Source organism: Ixodes scapularis, unplaced genomic scaffold (assembly GCF_016920785.2).
Source record: "Ixodes scapularis isolate PalLabHiFi unplaced genomic scaffold, ASM1692078v2 ptg000005l_1___fragment_3__unscaffolded, whole genome shotgun sequence".
In the NCBI taxonomy this organism is placed as follows: Eukaryota; Metazoa; Arthropoda; class Arachnida; order Ixodida; family Ixodidae; genus Ixodes; species Ixodes scapularis.
Window position 1 is genome coordinate 152,345 of NW_024609887.1, and position 7,755 is coordinate 160,099.

Genomic DNA, 7,755 nt, shown 5'->3' on the forward strand with positions numbered 1-7,755 from the left:
TCTTTTTTTTTTTTTTTTTTCTTTAAGCACAACGCAGCCGTACATATCTCGGAATCTTCGATCGTCAGGACTGCACAGTCTGGAAGTTTAGAGAGCGGCCTCTTGGTTGGGCTTTGCGCACACGTTTGCCGATGTGACCAAAATATTTTTCCGAGTGCCGGGCAGCCAGATGGCGGCCATTTAGGAGAGCATTTTTGAAACATGTGAAACAAAATATGTATCTGATCTTATGCAGTCTGCATTGCGGTTGACTTCCTACACGGCGTTCTTGGGAGACGATTTCTACAGAAATGTACAATATCAGATACACCGTGCATTTTACAATAAAAACTAAGACAGAGGTTTTTATTTAAAAATACACTCTACGTTATGGTATAATTTGCTGCCTCCGTGTAGAGGTTTTTGTTTCTTCTTCTAACTGATGCTCACTGTCTCTTGACTTTTTCTTTCTGTATTGTTTAAAGATAGTTGCTAATGTGCCAATCATTTCAAGTTTGTGAAGGTGTTCAAGATAGAGTTCTACACCATATTATTAAAATACCATATTGATGTTCAAAATAAACGGGTTTGTTGATTTTATTTAATTAAGACACATTAATAAACAAAGGTGAGAGTAAGAAAAGTGACCTCTGCAATATGCATTTATCAGGCTCCACGGACACTAGACGTGTCAATAATCGTGATGGCAAACTGGATAAGTAACTAATATTCGTTAATAAACTATTAAAGTATTAGTTCCAGTCTTTGTTGCCAGTGATTATAAACGACAATTACTAAGAACAGCCAGACCAAGTGAAACAAGTGGATAAAATGTAACTGCGTAGCGGCCACAAAGCGCTAGGCAGCCCTCCACTGAATGACGCTGAGAGCGAAGTAATCGTTTATGTTACCTTGTCACTCGTGTCGTCGGCGCGCCTACCAATGACACGCTGCCGGTGTAGTAACGACAGAATTGAAACGACTGCTTCGCTCTTCCCAGCGTCAGTGTGGGCAGGGATGCTTAAACCGATAAACTAATATCTAAAAGAGCTTTTCAGGTACTATTTAACGAGTCTTCGAGTCTTCAGACCGATATAAGTAGTGCACGCAAAAAGAGCACTGCGACACTTGCCCAAAATGACAGGTTGGGAGAGCGACGTCGTCGTTTTAATTATGCTGTCATTATCTCGACAGCGTGTCATTGGTAGTTGCAGAGACGAACCAATGACGACGCAACTGAAGCGACTTTTAAAGCGATGAAGCAATTTGTGCAAGTGTAATTGATCTATTACATTTCCGAAAATTAAAAAATCTCGCCTGAATAGTAATCGCCATCAATAGAGTAATTGCAACATAACACCCAAAACTAATAATTTAAACGTTTTCTTAACGGAGTTTAGCCAGTTTGCCAACTTGCCGTGACAATTATCCCCTCATTTAATGTCCACCAAGCCTGATACATACATGGCAAAGGAGGCATTTGTCAAACTCTCCCCTCGTTCAAAAAAGATATGTCGGAATTAAAATTGCACAACCTGTATACTCTATAATGGTAATTAATTATGCATTTGGTGCGCTAGTGTTGCGTGTAAAGTATTGTGGAGGATACGAAAATATTTATAAGTTGGGAATGAACCAAAGACTCAAGTAATGTGCATTTCTATTTTTCTACTGAATAATCGTCGAATCATAGCAAAGCCGTGGTCTGAAATTAATACTGGCCGAATAAGGATTCAATTAATGTAGTAATAACGGAAAAAGGTAATTTAAGCAACACTTGTTTATTATCGCTCCCGTCTGAGAATTTTGTTCTAGGCGCTCCACGCCACCGCAACAAACAAATACCGGTTTTATCGTGTAGAAAATTGTGCTTTCCGAGCTAAGTACACGTGTCTGAATGCATGCGTATATACAGACAAATAAAATATTAAATGAATGAAATAGCCCCGAATATCGTCACGCCGTCTGGGAAACCATGCAGTGACTGTTCTTCGTTGACATTTCTTGCGTTTTAAATATTAACAAATAACTACTTATTAGAAGACTTCTTGAGCTTCGCCAAAATGAAAGTGCAACGTGCAAATTGAATAGACTAAGTTGAGTGTAGAGAGTGAGCTTACCAAATACTTCTTCACTTCATGCAAGTTAAAGTATCACTCTACCCTAAGTCATGTGCAACTCTCCTTATAGTCAGCTTCAGGTGACGTCACCAGATTGAAAAACCGTTAATGCAAAAATTAACACAAAGACTAAGAGAAATAAACATAAAAATATGGAGAGGGAATAGATAAACGCTGGGCTTGCAAACATGACGCTCATACAAAGTTTTTTGAAAACTCAACAATACAGGCACCGACGTTGAACCGTTTTTTTTTTGCGTTTACTCTTGATTCGAATGGTCTTTCAGAGTGGTATTTTCGATTCGGAAAACAAATATTGCAAAGAAAGCAGTTTTTAGATTTCATTCGGGTTAATAAACTGTTCAGTTGAATATCTGGTGATCGCATGCAAAACACAGGTTACGAAATTGCTCTGAGGTACTTGATTGTTAAGAGCGGTCACTACTTTTCCTTTTAGTGACTATACTCACTCCTCTTGCTAAAAAAATTTAAAACATGTCTTACAATAATTCAAACATATTCCTTTTATATTTTTTATTTCAAACAAAAACATCTTATTGGCTAAAGCAAAATACAAGATTCTCCTTTCACAGAATCCTGGTACCTGGTTCAACACTCAGCAGAGAAAAAGACAAAACAAACACCATTCCAAGAACAACTTTCGCATATAAACTCGACAATGGACGCAAATGTGCGCCAACCAAGAAGTGTAGGTACAAACTGCAGATCGATACATTAGTTTCATCATATTAAAAATGCCCTGCGTATCTTTCCTATGTCTTCTAAAAACGATAAAAAATGTTGATTGAATATGCTCAGATCACATGCTTGGTCTCACTGAACTATGCACCCACACGCTTATTGAATTTGAGGTAAGTTTTCGTAAAGAGATCTGCGACTAAGTTTTGTAATGGGCGAGAACGGAATTTCAAAGAAATGAATATGAAACATCTGTCCGTGAGGCTGCTTTGTTTTCTTGAAGCAAACCTCGTCATTCCCTTCTTTCATTGCTACCAGGATAATTTTTAAGTACTTGAAACACGCGTATGTTGCAATGTGCCCTGGAAGTTGGGGACTCCTGCGCAAGCCTCCTGTTTTTCCCACATTGGTCCCGACATGCGCTGAATTTTATCCGGCAAAAAATATTCAAACAAAAAAAAAAAAACGCGGAATCTCAGAAAAATAAACCCCAAATTGTGGCATCATAGTGAAACATTTATAATTATAAACAAATACTGTTCTTCTAATTGGCCACGGCCTTTAGGAAACCAATTCTGATACCAGGCATACCATATTACAATTGTACGCCTGTGTATTTCTGTACCTGTTCCAAGATCAGCCAGCAGAATCACACCTGGAAGAAACGCAAGCCTGAAGACAAAGGCTTAAACAAGCATGAAGCTTGCATGACAAGACAATGTAGAAAACGCTGGAAATGTTTTCTACATTGGATGGCTACTTAACCCTTTATGATGCTGATTTCAACGTATTTCGCATGTGTTTTTTTAGTATGAGTTATAGCCATCATGTTAGCTTATATTGAAATGATTGAAGCTAGCCAAGTGACCGTTGGCTCAGATGGTTTGCAATAACTTTCATAATGTACATTCACCAATATACAGCGATTGATGGATTGTCAGTATGTTTGATATTAATTGAGAAGCCTAGGCCAGAATTGGCCAGAGGTGATGTGCGTTTTCAAGAGGCCAATCACCACTCGCGGCGCGAGGGTTTCTGGTGTGTCCGAAATCGATTTTTCATACAATGTTTGTTTTGTCTTTTATATATAAATATATGAAATAAAGCATCCCAAAAAGCTTGATAGCAAGATGAATTAGATCACTAGCTCGATAACTAGATGTCTCGAGATAGCGAGGTGTATTTGTGAGAAATAATTCAAACTTAGTACAGACCCTAGCAAATAGGATATAGCTTCGACAATACTTGAAACTCCTCCGAAACCCGGTGGGAGCGACGGCGAACGTGAAAGTGGCGCGTCTTCCGGACTCGGAGTTTAAAGAAGCTGACGACACAATAAAAAGGTATGGGCTCCGCGACGTCCTCGAGCTTTGTGAGCCCCGTCTTGTCACCCCAACAGCTGAAGAAATTCATTACGGTCAGTCTGCTTGCAAGTCGGGATCCAGATATCGCAATTGCAACGACAACGAAATAACAGCGCACGCATATACAAATACAGAGCAGTTTATTTAGCGGTCTCAAACGCCTCTCAGGGCATCACACGAATTTGAAGCGCGTCTGAGAAGCAAAAAAGAAGCCGTTTAGCTACTCGAACTACGTCGTAAGACGTTATTCGTGTTGCGTTAGAAGCTTAGTTGTCACAATTTATCACCTGAATAGGTGATCATTAAAACGCGCACAAACAAACTATTAACATTACCAGAGCAAGCGCACCAGCCGCTGCAGCATAAGAACTAAACAAAAAGGAACGGTAAAAATGACCGTGCAAGCACCTTCCGAACTTTGCAGAAAAGATAAGGTCCCCATCCCACAAGGAAAATAAAAAAAAAAAAAAAACTGTGGAACAGACGTAAACAACGGCGAATAAAACTAAGAAGTTAGCAGATGATACAAAGATGCAAAATACCCAGAAAGACCTCTTCCAACGCCGACAATCGTGCGGGAAGTCGGTAGGACCATTGAAAAGGAGCAGGTGCTGGTCGCCGTCGGTGTTGAGTACAAAAGAAACAAAGCGGAAGCAACACGAAGAAACTAATAAAAAATAAAAAAAAATAACTTCATTTTTTTTACGCTGCAGGTTACACCTTTGTTTATTTGTTTTCGTGGCGTTGGTAATAACTGAAAACAAAACAGAGGAAAGGAATAGTTGCACGCTGCAACGTGCGAAGTCCTAGCAGTGTCTGACCTTCTTTGCTATCGCATTTCTTTCCTAATAACTTTGGCAGGTTGTCTGTTTTCTCGCTTGACAAAGCAGTTCGAAAGTATATTCAAGTGCTTGTTGACGCATGTACATATCCAGGCAATCCTTGCACATGAGGCCTTTGTTTCGAGTGTGGTTCAGAGGACTCAAGTGCGCCTTCAGCTGAACTCTTGTTTGGTGCAATATATCAGTCCAATGTGTGTCGAAGGCACGGCTCATGTTACCGGCTAGGCGACGAGCTTAGTCGTAAGGTGGTGTCCTTTTCGCATGCGAGTATTTCTTGCTCTTCAACAAAATGTTTTTGAGGTGTTCCATGCTTCTGATTGCAGCTGGACTTAGCAAGCATGATGACATATCTGACTGCCTGCCCATCCTGCTACATAAGACTGGGTGTTCATTTGTCCATCTTGTATGTCGTCCGTGAAGTTCTCCGCAATCTCCGTGGAGTTGACGTAATCGTCTGTTGAGGCGTCAGTGGCGATTTCGAAGCCAGGCTTGGATAGCCCTTTCAGTTTAATTTGAAGGAACTTAATTACTCATGTTTGTTCGGTCTTCGCGAAACGGAAAAAAAAATTCCACCACATCGAAAAAACTTGTTTTTGCAGGGGTAGGCGCCACGCGGCATGCCTGCCATCTGCAAGTATGCCGGAAGGCGACCGGTTGATCAACATACAATGATCTATAGCACACGTGCCGCCGTACTCAAGTAAAATTCGAATCGAAATATATACCCAGCTTACACTTTTTTATAAATTTATTAACTATAAAAAAAAAAACATATGAAGACATACAATTAGAAATTCAGGCGAAGGCGGAAACAGGAGTTTATCGCAGACAACACTGGAAACAAACAACAAAAATAACTACAAGGTTGTAGACGGCCCTCAAGATGTCCGGGCCAAGGGACTCAAACGGTAACCGTAACCGAAACCGAAAACCCTTTAGGAGAGAAAGTATTTTCAGTAACCGGAACCGAAATGAAACCGTTAATTCAAATTTATAAAAACCGCAGCCATAGCCGTAACCCTAAGTTATTTAACGGTGGCCGGTTTTAACCGAAAAATAAAAATGTTAGTTTTTCTCAAGTACGACCTGGAGGAGAGACCTTGAAATGTTGTGGCCATTGGACAGAGTTATTTTCGGTCAGTGGTATATCTGGTAATATATTTCCATTCAAACTAACGTTAGTGTTAATTATACTGAGTTATACTCAGATGTCGAGCTTATAGTAAAAAAGTCTCTGTTTCTAAATCCGCCATACTCCTACATCGCTACATGCGTTCTGTACGTGTCGCCTTCAGGGTATAAACTAATAAGTTAAAATTTCTCAGATGTCCCTCCAACTTGGTTCTACCAAAACCACCGATGTTCCTGACGTGCAGCAGCCAGTATGAAGAAACGAGGTAAGCTGACCATCAAGCAGAGCTGGCGAAAAAGAAAACCTGGTATTAATTTCGTCTGAAACGTGTCTCCAGTGACGATTTTTAAACAACACAGAAAGAAGCAAAATGTCAGAGGTTTGACATTGGCGTTTTTCGGGATATACATATATAACTGGGAACGGCGGAAGGAACGAGGAAACGTCCCGAGGGTTTCCGAGTTGTTTTATTTTCCGTTTCGTGCCGAGACCCTTTTTCTAACCGAGTGGCAGCCCCCGGCATTGCCACGCATCTCAGCATGACAAGAGAAAAAGCCAAGAAGAAGGATGCCTCGTCGTCGAACGCGCCAACGCACTTGACCGCCGATGACGGAGCCGCCCTCGTCCAACAGACCGGGGATGCCATTTCTGCCTCCTTCGCCTCAACCTTGGGAGCTGCCCTGCTTCCAGTCGTCGATACTTGGTCGGTCTCGCCCCACACGGCCAGCAGTCTGCACCGTCCCCGTCGCAGAACTTTAAACGCGAGCTATTCGAACGTCAGCACGGTGAGCTTGAATATCCACAGACGCCCCAAGAGATCGCTTCTAGCATTGCCGGACCTCTTCCCCTGCTTCCGCCGAGGTAATTGTAAACCGGGCAAATCGAAGGGGAGCCAAGTGAGTAAACCAAAACCGGAGCTTGACGTTGCAAGCCTGCTTGCGGACATAAACCGTAAGCTAGACACCTTGGCGCCTCTGAAAAAGACGATAGACAGCATTGAGAAAAAAGTCCAGGAGGTTAGCGATAAGTATCACAACGTCCTAAAAAACCAAATTCGGCGCGAAAACGAAATTAAAAAACTGCGTAAACGAATGGACACCGTAGAAAATGAGAATCCGGCTCCTGAGGTCGACAGACTGCGGGAGGAAATCAACGATCTTGAATGGCAAACCAAAAAAATTAAATCGGGAGCTTCATTTGATTACTCTGACTGAAAACAAAAACTTGCTGGAAAAGGTGAACAACGTTGCGTCCCGGCTGCAGGTTCCGACCCTGACGGAGACCGAGGTGGTCGCCGTACACCGACTACCCTCAAGACGTGATAAAGTGCCCACGATTATCATCCGTTTCGCAAGGCAGTCTGTCATGGGCCAGTGGCTGCAAAATAAAAAAAAAAAGCTGTCGGGAACTAAGCCGGATGTTTTCATTGCTGAAAACATGACGAAGCAGAATTGAGCGCTTTTCTGGGTGGCTAAAGATTGGGCCAAATCGTCCGAATTTCGTTATGTATGGCATCGAAATGGAAGCATTCTGGTACGAAAGAGGGATGGTGAACAAGCGTATGTCGTAAAGAATGAAGATGACCTGTCAAAGCTGGCGTAGGGGTGATGTGGATTACT